This window comes from Mustelus asterias, chromosome 19 (assembly GCF_964213995.1).
Source record: "Mustelus asterias chromosome 19, sMusAst1.hap1.1, whole genome shotgun sequence".
NCBI lineage: Eukaryota > Metazoa > Chordata > Chondrichthyes > Carcharhiniformes > Triakidae > Mustelus > Mustelus asterias.
This window is the reverse complement of record NC_135819.1, coordinates 2245511-2264244: the sequence shown is the minus strand read 5'-3', so window position 1 is coordinate 2264244 and position 18734 is coordinate 2245511.

Below are 18734 nucleotides of genomic sequence, written 5' to 3'. Positions count from 1 at the left end.
CCCGCATCATCCCCAACTCCCCCCCCTGCATCATCCCCAACTCCCCCCCCCCCCGCATCATCCCAACTCCCCCCGCATCATCCCCAACTCCCCCCGCATCATCCCCAACTCCCCCCCCTGCATCATCCCAACTCCCGCCCCCCGCATCATCCCCAACTCCCCCCCGCATCATCCCCAACTCACCCCCCGCATCATCCCCGACTCCCCCCGCATCATCCCCGACTCCCCCCCGCATCATCCCCAACTCCCCCCCCGCATCATCCCCAACTCCCCCCCCGCATCATCCCCAACTCCCCCCCGCATCATCCCCAACTCCTCCACCCCGCATCATCCCCAACTCCTCCCCCCCGCATCATCCCCAACTCCCCCCCCGCATCATCCCCAACTCCCCCCCCGCATCATCCCCGACTCCCCCCGCATCATCCCCAACTCCTCCCCCCCGCATCATCCCCAACTCCTCCCCCCCGCATCATGCCCAACTCCTCGCCCCGCATCATCCCCAACTCCCCCCCCGCATCATCCCCAACTCCCCCCCCCCGCATCATCCCCAACTCCCCCCCCGCATCATCCCCATCTCCCCCCCGCATCATCCCCATCTCCCCCCCGCATCATCCCCATCTCCCCCCCCGCATCATCCCCATCTCCCCCCCCGCATCATCCCCAACTTCCCCCGCATCATCCCCAACTTCCCCCCCCCGCATCATCCCCAACTTCCCCCCCCGCATCATCCCCAACTCCCCCCCCGCATCATCCCCAACTCCCCCCCCGCATCATCCCCAACTCCCCCCCGCATCATCCCCAACTCCCCCCCCGCATCATCCCCAACTCCTCCTTCCCGCATCATCCCCAACTCCCCCCCCGCATCATCCCCGACTCCCCCCGTATCATCCCCGACTCCCCCCGCATCATCCCCAACTCCCCCCCCGCATCATCCCCAACTCCCACCCGCATCATCCCCAACTCCTCCCCCCGCATCATCCCCAACTCCTCCCCCCGCATCATCCCCAACTCCTCCCCCCGCATCATCCCCAACTCCCCCCCCGCATCATCCCCAACTCCCCCCCCGCATCATCCCCAACTCCCCCACCCCCGCATAATCCCCAACTCCCCCCCCCCGCATCATCCCCATCTCCCCCCCCCCGCATCATCCCCATCTCACCCCCCGCATCATCCCCAACTCTCCCCCCGCATCATCCCCAACTCCCCCCCCCGCATCATCCCCAACTCCCCCCCCCCCCCCCGCATCATCCCCAACTCCACCCCACGCATCATCCCCAACTCCCCCCCCCCCGCATCATCGCCAACTCCCCCCCCCCGCATCATCGCCAACTCCCCCCCCCGCATCATCCCCAACTCTCCCCCCCCGCATCATCCCCACTCCCCCCCCGCCGCATCATCCCCAACTCGCCCCCCGCATCATCCCCAACTCCCCCCCCGCATCATCCCTAACTCCCCCCCCGCATCATCCCCAACTCCCCCCCCGCATCACCCCCAACTCCCCCCCCCGCATCACCCCCAACTCCCCCCCCCGCATCATCCCCAACTCCCCCCCCCGCATCATCCCCAACTCCCCCCCGCATCATCCCCAACTCCTCCCCCCCGCAACATCCCCAACTCCCCCCCGCATCATCCCCAACTCCCCCCGCATCATCCCCAACTCCCCCCCGCATCATCCCCAACTCCCCCCCGCATCATCCCCAACTCCCCCCCTGCATCATCCCCAACTCCCCCCCCCGCATCACCCCCAACTCCCCTCCCCCCGCATCATCCCCAACTCCCCCCTCGCATCATCCCCGACTCCCCCCGCATCATCCCCGACTCCCCCCGCATCATCCCCAACTCCCCCCCCCGCATCATCCCCGACTCCCCCCCCCGCATCATCCCCAACTCCCCTCCCCCCGCATCATCCCCAACTCCCCCCTCGCATCATCCCCGACTCCCCCCGCATCATCCCCGACTCCCCCCGCATCATCCCCAACTCCCCCCCCGCATCATCCCCGACTCCCCCCCCCGCATCATCCCCAACTCCCCCCCCCGCATCATCCCCAACTACCCCCGCATCATCCCCAACTCCCCCCCGCATCATCCCCAACTCCCCCCCGCATCATCCCCAACTCCCTCCCGCATCATCCCCAACTCCCCCCCCCGCATCATCCCCAACTCCCCCTCCCCCCGCATCATCCCCAACTCCCCCCCCCCCGCATCATCCCCAACTCCTCCCCCCCGCATCATCCCCAACTCCCCCCCCGCATCACCCCCAACTCCCCCCCGCATCACCCCCAACTCCCCCCCCGCATCACCCCCAACTGCCCCCCCGCATCACCCCCAACTCTCCCCCCCGCATCATCCCCAACTCCCCCCGCATCATCCCCAACTCCCCCCCCTGCATCATCCCCAACTCCCCCCCCCCGCATCATCCCCAACTCCCCCCGCATCATCCCCAACTCCCCCCCCCCTGCATCATCCCCAACTCCCGCCCCCCGCATCATCCCCAACTCCCCCCCGCATCATCCCCAACTCCCCCCCCGCATCATCCCCGACTCCCCCCGCATCATCCCCGACTCCCCCCGCATCATCCCCAACTCCCCCCCCGCATCACCCCCAACTCCCCCCCCCCGCATCATCCCCAACTCCCCCCCCCCGCATCATCCCCAACTCCCCCCCGCATCATCCCCAACTCCTCCCCCCGCAACATCCCCAACTCCCCCCCGCATCATCCCCAACTCCCCCCGCATCATCCCCAACTCCCCCCCGCATCATCCCAACTCCCCCCGCATCATCCCCAACTCCCCCCCTGCATCATCCCCAACTCCCCCCCCTGCATCATCCCCAACTCCCCCCCCCGCATCACCCCCAACTCCCCTCCCCCCGCATCATCCCCAACTCCCCCCTCGCATCATCCCCGACTCCCCCCGCATCATCCCCGACTCCCCCCGCATCATCCCCAACTCCCCCCCCGCATCATCCCCGACTCCCCCCCCCCGCATCATCCCCAACTCCCCCCCCCGCATCATCCCCAACTACCCCCCGGATCATCCCCAACTACCCCCCGCATCATCCTCAACTCCCCCCCGCATCATCCCCAACTCCCCCCCCCGCATCATCCCCAACTCCCCCCCCCGCATCATCCCCAACTCCCCCCCCCCGCATCATCCCCAACTCCCCCCCCCGCATCATCCCCAACTCCCCCCCCGCATCATCCCCAACTCCCCCCCCGCATCACCCCCAACTCCCCCCCGCATCACCCCCAACTCCCCCCCCGCATCACCCCCAACTGCCCCCCCGCATCACCCCCAACTCTCCCCCCCCGCATCATCCCCAACTCCCCCCGCATCATCCCCAACTCCCCCCGCATCATCCCCAACTCCCCCCGCATCATCCCCAACTCCCCCCCCTGCATCATCCCCAACTCCCCGCCCCCCGCATCATCCCCAACTCCCCCCCCGCATCATCCCCAACTCACCCCCCGCATCATCCCCGACTCCCCCCGCATCATCCCCGACTCCCCCCGCATCATCCCCAACTCCCCCCCCGCATCATCCCCAACTCCCCCCCCCGCATCATCCCCAACTCCCCCCCGCATCATCCCCAACTCCTCCACCCCGCATCATCCCCAACTCCTCCCCCCCGCATCATCCCCAACTCCCCCCCCGCATCATCCCCAACTCCCCCCCCGCATCATCCCCGACTCCCCCCGCATCATCCCCAACTCCTCCCCCCCGCATCATCCCCAACTCCTCCCCCCCGCATCATGCCCAACTCCTCGCCCCGCATCATCCCCAACTCCCCCCCCGCATCATCCCCAACTCCCCCCCCCGCATCATCCCCAACTCCCCCCCCGCATCATCCCCATCTCCCCCCCCGCATCATCCCCATCTCCCCCCCGCATCATCCCCATCTCCCCCCCGCATCATCCCCATCTCCCCCCCCGCATCATCCCCAACTTCCCCCGCATCATCCCCAACTTCCCCCCCCGCATCATCCCCAACTTCCCCCCCCGCATCATCCCCAACTCCCCCCCCGCATCATCCCCAACTCCCCCCCCGCATCATCCCCAACTCCCCCCCGCATCATCCCCAACTCCCCCCCGCATCATCCCCAACTCCTCCTTCCCGCATCATCCCCAACTCCCCCCCCCGCATCATCCCCGACTCCCCCCGTATCATCCCCGACTCCCCCCGCATCATCCCCAACTCCCCCCCCGCATCATCCCCAACTCCCACCCCGCATCATCCCCAACTCCTCCCCCCCGCATCATCCCCAACTCCTCCCCCCGCATCATCCCCAACTCCTCCCCCCGCATCATCCCCAACTCCCCCCCCGCATCATCCCCAACTCCCCCCCCCGCATCATCCCCAACTCCCCCACCCCCGCATAATCCCCAACTCCCCCCCCCGCATCATCCCCATCTCCCCCCCCCCCGCATCATCCCCATCTCACCCCCCGCATCATCCCCAACTCTCCCCCCCGCATCATCCCCAACTCCCCCCCCGCATCATCCCCAACTCCCCCCCCCGCATCATCCCCAACTCCCCCCCCGCATCATCCCCAACTCCCCCCCCGCATCATCCCCAACTCCCCCCCCGCATCATCCCCAACTCCCCCCCGCATCATCCCCAACTCCCACCCGCATCATCCCCAACTCCCCCCCGCATCATCCCCAACTCCCCCCCGCATCATCCCCAACTCCCCCCCCGCATCATCCCCAACTCCCCCCCCGCATCATCCCCAACTCCCCCCCCGCATCATCCCCAACTCCCCCCCGCATCATCCCCAACTCCCCCCCCGCATCATCCCCAACTCCCCCCCCGCATCATCCCCAATTCCCCCCCCCCCCGCATCATCCCCAACTCCCCCCGCATCATCCCCAACTCCCCCCGCATCATCCCCAACTCCCCCCGCATCATCCCCAACTCCCCCCGCATCATCCCCAACTCCCCCCGCATCATCCCCAACTCCCCCCCGCATCATCCCCAACTCCCCCCCGCATCATCCCCAACTCCCCCCCCCGCATCATCCCCAACTCCCCCCCCCCGCATCATCCCCAACTCCCCCCCCGCATCATCCCCAACTCCCCCCCCGCATCATCCCCTTCCCCCCCCCGCATCATCCCCATCCCCCCCCCGCATCATCCCCAACTCCCCCCGCATCATCCCCATCTCCCCCCCCGCATCATCCCCAACTCCCCCCCCCACCCGCATCATCCCCAACTCCCCCCCCCCCGCATCATCCCCAACTCCCCCCCCGCATCATCCCCAACTCCCCCCCCCGCATCATCCCCAACTCCCCCCCGCATCATCCCCGACTCCCCCCCCCGCATCATCCCCAACTCCCCCCCCGCATCATCCCCAACTCCCCCCCCCCCGCATCATCCCCAACTCCCCCCACCGCATCATCCCCAACTCCCCCCCCCGCATCACCCCCAACTCCCCCCCCGCATCACCCCCAACTCCCCCCCCGCATCAGCCCCAACTCCCCCCGCCCCCGCATCATCGCCATCTCTCCCCCCCGCATCATCGCCAACTCCCCCCCGCATCATCCCCAACTCCACCCCCCCCCCGCATCATCCCCAACTCCCCCCCCCCGCATCATTCCCAACTCCCCCCCCCCCCCCCCCGCATCATCCCCAACTCCCCCCCCCCGCATCATCCCCAACTCCCCCCCCCCCCCCGCATCATCGCCAACTCCCCCCCCCCCCCCGCATCATCGCCAACTCCCCCCCCCCCCCGCATCATCGCCAACTCCCCCCCCCGCATCATCGCCAACTCCCCCCCCCCCGCATCATCGCCAACTCCCGCCCCCCGCATCATCCCCAACGCCCCCCCGCATCATCCCCAACTCCCCCCCCCCCGCATCATCCCCAACTCCCCCCCCCCCCCCCCCGCATCATCCCCAACTCCCCCCCCCGCATCATCCCCAACTCCCCCCCCCCCCCCCGCATCATCCCCAACTCCACCCCCCGCATCATCCCCAACTCCACCCCCCGCATCATCCCCAACTCCCCCCCCCCCGCATCATCCCCAACTCCCCCCCCCCCCGCATCATCCCCAACTCCCCCCCCCCCGCATCATCCCCAACTCCCCCCCCCGCATCATCCCCAACTCCCCCCCCCCGCATCATCCCCAACTCCCCCCCCCCCCCCCGCATCATCCCCAACTCCACCCCACGCATCATCCCCAACTCCCCCCCCCCCGCATCATCGCCAACTCCCCCCCCCCGCATCATCGCCAACTCCCCCCCCCGCATCATCCCCAACTCTCCCCCCCCGCATCATCCCCAACTCCCCCCCCCGCCGCATCATCCCCAACTCCGCCCCCCGCATCATCCCCAACTCCCCCCCCGCATCATCCCCAACTCCCCCCCCGCATCATCCCCAACTCCCCCCCCGCATCACCCCCAACTCCCCCCCCGCATCACCCCCAACTCCCCCCCCCGCATCATCCCCAACTCCCCCCCCCCGCATCATCCCCAACTCCCCCCCGCATCATCCCCAACTCCTCCCCCCCGCAACATCCCCAACTCCCCCCCGCATCATCCCCAACTCCCCCCGCATCATCCCCAACTCCCCCCCGCATCATCCCCAACTCCCCCCGCATCATCCCCAACTCCCCCCCTGCATCATCCCCAACTCCCCCCCCCGCATCACCCCCAACTCCCCTCCCCCCGCATCATCCCCAACTCCCCCCTCGCATCATCCCCGACTCCCCCCGCATCATCCCCGACTCCCCCCGCATCATCCCCAACTCCCCCCCCGCATCATCCCCGACTCCCCCCCCCGCATCATCCCCAACTCCCCCCCCCGCATCATCCCAACTACCCCCCGCATCATCCCCAACTCCCCCCCGCATCATCCCCAACTCCCCCCCGCATCATCCCCAACTCCCTCCCGCATCATCCCCAACTCCCCCCCCCCGCATCATCCCCAACTCCCCCTCCCCCCGCATCATCCCCAACTCCCCCCCCCCCGCATCATCCCCAACTCCTCCCCCCGCATCATCCCCAACTCCCCCCCCGCATCACCCCCAACTCCCCCCCCGCATCACCCCGAACTCCCCCCCCGCATCACCCCCAACTGCCCCCCCGCATCACCCCCAACTCTCCCCCCCCCCGCATCATCCCCAACTCCCCCCGCATCATCCCCAACTCCCCCCCCTGCATCATCCCCAACTCCCCCCCCCCCCGCATCATCCCCAACTCCCCCCGCATCATCCCCAACTCCCCCCCCCCCTGCATCATCCCCAACTCCCGCCCCCCGCATCATCCCCAACTCCCCCCCCGCATCATCCCCAACTCCCCCCCCCGCATCATCCCCGACTCCCCCCGCATCATCCCCGACTCCCCCCGCATCATCCCCAACTCCCCCCCCCGCATCACCCCCAACTCCCCCCCCCCCGCATCATCCCCAACTCCCCCCCCCGCATCATCCCCAACTCCCCCCCGCATCATCCCCAACTCCTCCCCCCCGCAACATCCCCAACTCCCCCCGCATCATCCCCAACTCCCCCCGCATCATCCCCAACTCCCCCCCGCATCATCCCCAACTCCCCCCGCATCATCCCCAACTCCCCCCCTGCATCATCCCCAACTCCCCCCCCTGCATCATCCCCAACTCCCCCCCCCGCATCACCCCCAACTCCCCTCCCCCCGCATCATCCCCAACTCCCCCCTCGCATCATCCCCGACTCCCCCCGCATCATCCCCGACTCCCCCCGCATCATCCCCAACTCCCCCCCCGCATCATCCCCGACTCCCCCCCCCGCATCATCCCCAACTCCCCCCCCCGCATCATCCCCAACTACCCCCCGGATCATCCCCAACTACCCCCCGCATCATCCTCAACTCCCCCCCGCATCATCCCCAACTCCCTCCCGCATCATCCCCAACTCCCCCCCCCCGCATCATCCCCAACTCCCCCCCCCCGCATCATCCCCAACTCCCCCCCCCCGCATCATCCCCAACTCCCCCCCCCGCATCATCCCCAACTCCCCCCCCCGCATCATCCCCAACTCCCCCCCCGCATCACCCCCAACTCCCCCCCCGCATCACCCCCAACTCCCCCCCGCATCACCCCCAACTGCCCCCCCGCATCACCCCCAACTCTCCCCCCCCGCATCATCCCCAACTCCCCCCGCATCATCCCCAACTCCCCCCGCATCATCCCCAACTCCCCCCCCCTGCATCATCCCCAACTCCCGCCCCCCGCATCATCCCCAACTCCCCCCCGCATCATCCCCAACTCACCCCCCGCATCATCCCCGACTCCCCCCGCATCATCCCCGACTCCCCCCGCATCATCCCCAACTCCCCCCCCGCATCATCCCCAACTCCCCCCCCCGCATCATCCCCAACTCCCCCCCGCATCATCCCCAACTCCTCCACCCCGCATCATCCCCAACTCCTCCCCCCCGCATCATCCCCAACTCCCCCCCCGCATCATCCCCAACTCCCCCCCCGCATCATCCCCGACTCCCCCCGCATCATCCCCAACTCCTCCCCCCCGCATCATCCCCAACTCCTCCCCCCGCATCATGCCCAACTCCTCGCCCCGCATCATCCCCAACTCCCCCCCCCGCATCATCCCCAACTCCCCCCCCCCGCATCATCCCCAACTCCCCCCCGCATCATCCCCATCTCCCCCCCCGCATCATCCCCATCTCCCCCCCCGCATCATCCCCATCTCCCCCCCCGCATCATCCCCATCTCCCCCCCCGCATCATCCCCATCTCCCCCCCCGCATCATCCCCAACTTCCCCCCGCATCATCCCCAACTTCCCCCCCGCATCATCCCCAACTTCCCCCCCCGCATCATCCCCAACTCCCCCCCCGCATCATCCCCAACTCCCCCCCCGCATCATCCCCAACTCCCCCCCGCATCATCCCCAACTCCCCCCCGCATCATCCCCAACTCCTCCTTCCCGCATCATCCCCAACTCCCCCCCCGCATCATCCCCGACTCCCCCCGTATCATCCCCGACTCCCCCCGCATCATCCCCAACTCCCCCCCCGCATCATCCCCAACTCCCACCCCGCATCATCCCCAACTCCTCCCCCCCGCATCATCCCCAACTCCTCCCCCCGCATCATCCCCAACTCCTCCCCCCGCATCATCCCCAACTCCCCCCCCGCATCATCCCCAACTCCCCCCCCCGCATCATCCCCAACTCCCCCACCCCCGCATAATCCCCAACTCCCCCCCCCGCATCATCCCCATCTCCCCCCCCCCCGCATCATCCCCATCTCACCCCCCGCATCATCCCCAACTCTCCCCGCCGCATCATCCCCAACTCCCCCCCCCGCATCATCCCCAACTCCCCCCCCGCATCATCCCCAACTCCCCCCCCGCATCATCCCCAACTCCCCCCCGCATCATCCCCAACTCCCCCCCGCATCATCCCCAACTCCCCCCCGCATCATCCCCAACTCCCACCCGCATCATCCCCAACTCCCCCCCGCATCATCCCCAACTCCCCCCCGCATCATCCCAACTCCCCCCCCGCATCATCCCCAACTCCCCCCCCGCATCATCCCCAACTCCCCCCCCGCATCATCCCCAACTCCCCCCCGCATCATCCCCAACTCCCCCCCCCGCATCATCCCCAACTCCCCCCCCGCATCATCCCCAATTCCCCCCCCCCCCGCATCATCCCCAACTCCCCCCGCATCATCCCCAACTCCCCCCGCATCATCCCCAACTCCCCCCGCATCATCCCCAACTCCCCCCGCATCATCCCCAACTCCCCCCGCATCATCCCCAACTCCCCCCGCATCATCCCCAACTCCCCCCCGCATCATCCCCAACTCCCCCCCGCATCATCCCCAACTCCCCCCCGCATCATCCCCAACTCCCCCCCCCGCATCATCCCCAACTCCCCCCCCCCGCATCATCCCCAACTCCCCCCCCGCATCATCCCCAACTCCCCCCCGCATCATCCCCTTCCCCCCCCCGCATCATCCCCATCCCCCCCCGCATCATCCCCAACTCCCCCCCGCATCATCCCCATCTCCCCCCCCGCATCATCCCCAACTCCCCCCCCACCCGCATCATCCCAACTCCCCCCGCTTCATCCCCAACTCCCCCCCCGCATCATCCCCAACTCCCCCCCCGCATCATCCCCAACTCCCCCCCCGCATCATCCCCATCCCCCCCCCCGCATCATCCCCATCCCCCCCCGCATCACCCCCAACTCTCCCCCCCCGCATCATCCCCAACTCCCCCCGCATCATCCCCAACTCCCCCCCCTGCATCATCCCCAACTCCCCCCCCCGCATCATCCCCAACTCCCCCCGCATCATCCCCAACTCCCCCCGCATCATCCCCAACTCCCCCCCCCTGCATCATCCCCAACTCCCGCCCCCCGCATCATCCCCAACTCCCCCCCCGCATCATCCCCAACTCACCCCCCGCATCATCCCCGACTCCCCCCGCATCATCCCCGACTCCCCCCGCATCATCCCCAACTCCCCCCCCGCATCATCCCCAACTCCCCCCCCGCATCATCCCCAACTCCCCCCCGCATCATCCCCAACTCCTCCACCCCGCATCATCCCCAACTCCTCCCCCCTGCATCATCCCCAACTCCCCCCCCGCATCATCCCCAACTCCCCCCCGCATCATCCCCGACTCCCCCCGCATCATCCCCAACTCCTCCCCCCCGCATCATCCCCAACTCCTCCCCCCCGCATCATGCCCAACTCCTCGCCCCGCATCATCCCCAACTCCCCCCCCGCATCATCCCCAACTCCCCCCCCCCGCATCATCCCCAACTCCCCCCCGCATCATCCCCATCTCCCCCCCCGCATCATCCCCATCTCCCCCCCCGCATCATCCCCATCTCCCCCCCGCATCATCCCCATCTCCCCCCCCGCATCATCCCCAACTTCCCCCCGCATCATCCCCAACTTCCCCCCCGCATCATCCCCAACTTCCCCCCCGCATCATCCCCAACTCCCCCCCCGCATCATCCCCAACTCCTCCCCCCCGCATCATCCCCAACTCCCCCCCCCCGCATCATCCCCAACTCCCCCCCGCATCATCCCCAACTCCTCCCCCCCGCAACATCCCCAACTCCCCCCCGCATCATCCCCAACTCCCCCCGCATCATCCCCAACTCCCCCCCGCATCATCCCCAACTCCCCCCGCATCATCCCCAACTCCCCCCCTGCATCATCCCCAACTCCCCCCCCTGCATCATCCCCAACTCCCCCCCCCGCATCACCCCCAACTCCCCTCCCCCCGCATCATCCCCAACTCCCCCCTCGCATCATCCCCGACTCCCCCCGCATCATCCCCGACTCCCCCCGCATCATCCCCAACTCCCCCCCCGCATCATCCCCGACTCCCCCCCCCCGCATCATCCCCAACTCCCCCCCCCGCATCATCCCCAACTACCCCCGGATCATCCCCAACTACCCCCCGCATCATCCTCAACTCCCCCCCGCATCATCCCCAACTCCCTCCCGCATCATCCCCAACTCCCCCCCCCCGCATCATCCCCAACTCCCCCCCCCCCGCATCATCCCCAACTCCCCCCCCCGCATCATCCCCAACTCCCCCCCCGCATCATCCCCAACTCCCCCCCCCGCATCATCCCCAACTCCCCCCCCGCATCACCCCCAACTCCCCCCCCGCATCACCCCCAACTCCCCCCCCGCATCACCCCCAACTGCCCCCCCGCATCACCCCCAACTCTCCCCCCCGCATCATCCCCAACTCCCCCCGCATCATCCCCAACTCCCCCCCGCATCATCCCCAACTCCCCCCCCCTGCATCATCCCCAACTCCCGCCCCCCGCATCATCCCCAACTCCCCCCCGCATCATCCCCAACTCACCCCCCGCATCATCCCCGACTCCCCCCGCATCATCCCCGACTCCCCCGCATCATCCCCAACTCCCCCCCCGCATCATCCCCAACTCCCCCCCCGCATCATCCCCAACTCCCCCCGCATCATCCCCAACTCCTCCACCCCGCATCATCCCCAACTCCTCCCCCCCGCATCATCCCCAACTCCCCCCCCGCATCATCCCCAACTCCCCCCCGCATCATCCCCGACTCCCCCCGCATCATCCCCAACTCCTCCCCCCCGCATCATCCCCAACTCCTCCCCCCCGCATCATGCCCAACTCCTCGCCCCGCATCATCCCCAACTCCCCCCCCCGCATCATCCCCAACTCCCCCCCCCCGCATCATCCCCAACTCCCCCCCCGCATCATCCCCATCTCCCCCCCGCATCATCCCCATCTCCCCCCCCGCATCTCCGCACATCCCCATCTCCCCCCCGCATCATCCCCATCTCCCCCCCGCATCATCCCCATCTTCCCCCCGCATCATCCCCAACTTCCCCCCCGCATCATCCCCAACTTCCCCCCCCCGCATCATCCCCAACTCCCCCCCCCGCATCATCCCCAACTCCCCCCCCGCATCATCCCCAACTCCCCCCGCATCATCCCAACTCCCCCCGCATCATCCCCAACTCCCCCCGCATCATCCCCAACTCCTCCTTCCCGCATCATCCCCAACTCCCCCCGCATCATCCCCGACTCCCCCCGTATCATCCCCGACTCCCCCCCGCATCATCCCCAACTCCCACCCCGCATCATCCCCAACTCCCCCCCCGCATCATCCCCAACTCCTCCCCCCCGCATCATCCCCAACTCCTCCCCCCGCATCATCCCCAACTCCTCCCCCCCGCATCATCCCCAACTCCCCCCCGCATCATCCCCAACTCCCCCCCCCGCATCATCCCCAACTCCCCCCACCCCCGCATAATCCCCAACTCCCCCCCCCGCATCATCCCCATCTCCCCCCCCCCGCATCATCCCCATCTCACCCCCCGCATCATCCCCACCTCTCCCCCCCGCATCATCCCCAACTCCCCCCCCCGCATCATCCCCAACTCCCCCCCCCGCATCATCCCCAACTCCCCCCCCGCATCATCCCCAACTCCCCCCCGCATCATCCCCAACTCCCCCCCGCATCATCCCCAACTCCCCCCCGCATCATCCCCAACTCCCACCCGCATCATCCCCAACTCCCCCCCGCATCATCCCCAACTCCCCCCCCGCATCATCCCCAACTCCCCCCCCGCATCATCCCCAACTCCCCCCGCATCATCCCCAACTCCCCCCCCGCATCATCCCCAACTCCCCCCGCATCATCCCCAACTCCCCCCCCGCATCATCCCCAACTCCCCCCCCGCATCATCCCCAATTCCCCCCCCCCCGCATCATCCCCAACTCCCCCCGCATCATCCCCAACTCCCCCCGCATCATCCCCAACTCCCCCCGCATCATCCCCAACTCCCCCCGCATCATCCCCAACTCCCCCGCATCATCCCCAACTCCCCCCGCATCATCCCCAACTCCCCCCCGCATCATCCCCAACTCCCCCCCGCATCATCCCCAACTCCCCCCGCATCATCCCCAACTCCCCCCCCCGCATCATCCCCAACTCCCCCCCCCCGCATCATCCCCAACTCCCCCCCCGCATCATCCCCAACTCCCCCCCCGCATCATCCCCTTCCCCCCCCGCATCATCCCCATCCCCCCCCCGCATCATCCCCAACTCCCCCCCGCATCATCCCCATCTCCCCCCCCGCATCATCCCCAACTCCCCCCCCACCCGCATCATCCCCAACTCCCCCCGCTTCATCCCCAACTCCCCCCCCCGCATCATCCCCAACTCCCCCCCCGCATCATCCCCAACTCCCCCCCCGCATCATCCCCATCCCCCCCCCCGCATCATCCCCATCCCCCCCGCATCACCCCCAACTCTCCCCCCCCGCATCATCCCCAACTCCCCCCGCATCATCCCCAACTCCCCCCCTGCATCATCCCCAACTCCCCCCCCCGCATCATCCCCAACTCCCCCGCATCATCCCCAACTCCCCCCGCATCATCCCCAACTCCCCCCCCCTGCATCATCCCCAACTCCCGCCCCCCGCATCATCCCCAACTCCCCCCCCGCATCATCCCCAACTCACCCCCCGCATCATCCCCGACTCCCCCCGCATCATCCCCGACTCCCCCCGCATCATCCCCAACTCCCCCCCCGCATCATCCCCAACTCCCCCCCCGCATCATCCCCAACTCCCCCCCGCATCATCCCCAACTCCTCCACCCCGCATCATCCCCAACTCCTCCCCCCTGCATCATCCCCAACTCCCCCCCCGCATCATCCCCAACTCCCCCCCCGCATCATCCCCGACTCCCCCCGCATCATCCCCAACTCCTCCCCCCCGCATCATCCCCAACTCCTCCCCCCCGCATCATGCCCAACTCCTCGCCCCGCATCATCCCCAACTCCCCCCCCGCATCATCCCCAACTCCCCCCCCCGCATCATCCCCAACTCCCCCCCCCGCATCATCCCCATCTCCCCCCCCGCATCATCCCCATCTCCCCCCCCCGCATCATCCCCATCTCCCCCCCGCATCATCCCCATCTCCCCCCCGCATCATCCCCAACTTCCCCCCGCATCATCCCCAACTTCCCCCCCCGCATCATCCCCAACTTCCCCCCCCGCATCATCCAACTCCCCCCCGCATCATCCCCAACTCCCCCCCCGCATCATCCCCAACTCCCCCCCCGCATCATCCCCAACTCCCCCCGCATCATCCCCAACTCCTCCTTCCCGCATCATCCCCAACTCCCCCCCCGCATCATCCCCGACTCCCCCCGTATCATCCCCGACTCCCCCCGCATCATCCCCAACTCCCCCCCCGCATCATCCCCAACTCCCACCCCGCATCATCCCCAACTCCTCCCCCCGCATCATCCCCAACTCCTCCCCCCGCATCATCCCCAACTCCTCCCCCCGCATCATCCCCAACTCCCCCCCCGCATCATCCCCAACTCCCCCCCCGCATCATCCCCAACTCCCCCACCCCCGTATAATCCCCAACTCCCCCCCCCGCATCATCCCCATCTCCCCCCCCCCCGCATCATCCCCATCTCACCCCCCGCATCATCCCCAACTCTCCCCCCCGCATCATCCCCAACTCCCCCCCCGCATCATCCCCAACTCCCCCCCCGCATCATCCCCAACTCCCCCCCCGCATCATCCCCAACTCCCCCCCGCATCATCCCCAACTCCCCCCCCGCATCATCCCCAACTCCCCCCCGCATCATCCCCAACTCCCACCCGCATCATCCCCAACTCCCCCCGCATCATCCCCAACTCCCCCCCCGCATCATCCCCAAACTCCCCCCCCGCATCATCCCCAACTCCCCCCCCGCATCATCCCCAACTCCCCCCCGCATCATCCCCAACTCCCCCCCGCATCATCCCCAACTCCCCCCCCGCATCATCCCCAACTCCCCCCCCGCATCATCCCCAACTCCCCCCCCCCCCGCATCATCCCCAACTCCCCCCGCATCATCCCCAACTCCCCCCGCATCATCCCCAACTCCCCCGCATCATCCCCAACTCCCCCCGCATCATCCCCAACTCCCCCCGCATCATCCCCAACTCCCCCCGCATCATCCCCAACTCCCCCCGCATCATCCCCAACTCCCCCCCGCATCATCCCCAACTCCCCCCGCATCATCCCCAACTCCCCCCCGCATCATCCCCAACTCCCCCCCCCCGCATCATCCCCAACTCCCCCCCCCGCATCATCCCCAACTCCCCCCCCGCATCATCCCCAACTCCCCCCCCGCATCATCCCCTTCCCCCCCCCGCATCATCCCCATCCCCCCCCCGCATCATCCCCAACTCCCCCCCGCATCATCCCCATCTCCCCCCCCGCATCATCCCCAACTCCCCCCCCCACCCGCATCATCCCCAACTCCCCCCGCTTCATCCCCAACTCCCCCCCCGCATCATCCCCAACTCCCCCCCCGCATCATCCCCAACTCCCCCCCCGCATCATCCCCATCCCCCCCCCGCATCATCCCCATCCCCCCCGCATCACCCCCAACTCTCCCCCCCGCATCATCCCCAACTCCCCCCGCATCATCCCCAACTCCCCCCCTGCATCATCCCCAACTCCCCCCCCCCGCATCATCCCCAACTCCCCCCGCATCATCCCAACTCCCCCCGCATCATCCCCAACTCCCCCCCCCTGCATCATCCCCAACTCCCGCCCCCCGCATCATCCCCAACTCCCCCCCCGCATCATCCCCAACTCCCCCCCCGCATCATCCCCAACTCCCCCCGCATCATCCCCAACTCCCCCCCCCGCATCATCCCCAACGCCCGCCCCCCGCATCATCCCCAACTCCCCCCCCGCATCATCCCCATCTCCCCCCCCGCATCATCCCCATCTCCCCCCCCGCATCATCCCCATCTCCCCCCCGCATCATCCCCATCTCCCCCCCCGCATCATCCCCAACTTCCCCCCGCATCATCCCCAACTTCCCCCCCGCATCATCCCCAACTTCCCCCCCCGCATCATCCCCAACTCCCCCCCCGCATCATCCCCAACTCCCCCCCCCGCATCATCCCCAACTCCCCCCCGCATCATCCCCAACTCCCCCCCGCATCATCCCCAACTCCCCCCCCCGCATCATCCCCAACTCCCCCCCCCCTGCATCATCCCCAACGCCCGCCCCCCGCATCATCCCCAACTCCCCCCCCGCATCATCCCCATCTCCCCCCCCCGCATCATCCCCATCTCCCCCCCCGCATCATCCCCATCTCCCCCCCCGCATCATCCCCATCTCCCCCCCGCATCATCCCCAACTTCCCCCCCGCATCATCCCCAACTTCCCCCCCCGCATCATCCCCAACTTCCCCCCCGCATCATCCCCAACTCCCCCCCGCATCATCCCAACTCCCCCCCCGCATCATCCCCAACCTCCCCCCCGCATCATCCCCAACTCCCCCCCGCATCCCACTACTCTTCCCGCATCATCCCCAACTCCCCCCCCGCATCATCCCCGACTCCCCCCGTATCATCCCCGACTCCCCCCGCATCATCCCCAACTCCCCCCCCGCATCATCCCCAACTCCCACCCCGCATCATCCCCAACTCCTCCCCCCCGCATCATCCCCAACTCCTCCCCCCGCATCATCCCCAACTCCTCCCCCCGCATCATCCCCAACTCCCCCCCCGCTCATCCCCAACTCCCCCCCCCGCATCATCCCCAACTCCCCCACCCCCGTATAATCCCCAACTCCCCCCCCGCATCATCCCCATCTCCCCCCCCCCGCATCATCCCCATCTCACCCCCCGCATCATCCCCAACTCTCCCCCCCGCATCATCCCCAACTCCCCCCCCCGCATCATCCCCAACTCCCCCCCCGCATCATCCCCAACTCCCCCCCCGCATCATCCCCAACTCCCCCCCGCATCATCCCCAACTCCCCCCCCGCATCATCCCCAACTCCCCCCCCGCATCATCCCCAACTCCCACCCGCATCATCCCCAACTCCCCCCCGCATCATCCCCAACTCCCCCCCCGCATCATCCCCAACTCCCCCCCCGCATCATCCCCAACTCCCCCCCCGCATCATCCCCAACTCCCCCCCCGCATCATCCCCAACTCCCCCCCGCATCATCCCCAACTCCCCCCCCGCATCATCCCCAACTCCCCCCCCGCATCATCCCCAACTCCCCCCCCCCCGCATCATCCCCAACTCCCCCCGCATCATCCCCAACTCCCCCCGCATCATCCCGAACTCCCCCCGCATCATCCCCAACTCCCCCCCGCATCATCCCCAACTCCCCCCGCATCATCCCCAACTCCCCCCGCATCATCCCCAACTCCCCCCCGCATCATCCCCAACTCCCCCCCGCATCATCCCCAACTCCCCCCCGCATCATCCCCAACTCCCCCCCCCGCATCATCCCCAACTCCCCCCCCCGCATCATCCCCAACTCCCCCCCCGCATCATCCCCAACTCCCCCCCGCATCATCCCCTTCCCCCCCCGCATCATCCCCATCCCCCCCCCGCATCATCCCCAACTCCCCCCCGCATCATCCCCATCTCCCCCCCCGCATCATCCCCAACTCCCCCCCCCACCCGCATCATCCCCAACTCCCCCCGCTTCATCCCCAACTCCCCCCCCGCATCATCCCCAACTCCCCCCCCGCATCATCCCCAACTCCCCCCCCGCATCATCCCCATCCCCCCCCCGCATCATCCCCATCCCCCCCCGCATCACCCCCAACTCTCCCCCCGCATCATCCCCAACTCCCCCGCATCATCCCCAACTCCCCCCCCCTGCATCATCCCCAACTCCCCCCCCCCGCATCATCCCCAACTCCCCCCGCATCATCCCCAACTCCCCCCGCATCATCCCCAACTCCCCCCCCCTGCATCATCCCCAACTCCCGCCCCCCGCATCATCCCCAACTCCCCCCCCGCATCATCCCCAACTCCCCCCCGCATCATCCCCAACTCCCCCCCGCATCATCCCCAACTCCCCCCCCCCTGCATCATCCCCAACGCCCGCCCCCCGCATCATCCCCAACTCCCCCCCGCATCATCCCCAACTCCCCCCCCGCATCATCCCCAACTCCCCCCCGCATCATCCCCAACTCCCCCCCCCCGCATCACCCCCAACTCCCCCCGCATCATCCCCAACTCCCCCCCGCATCATCCCCAACTCCCCCCCCCGCATCATCCCCAACTCCCCCCCCCCCGCATCATCCCCAACTCCCCCCCCGCATCATCCCCAACTCCCCCCGCATCATCCCCAACTCCCCCCCCGCATCATCCCCATTCCCCCCCCCCGCATCATCCCCATCCCCCCCCCCGCATCATCCCCATTTCCCCCCCCCCGCATCAT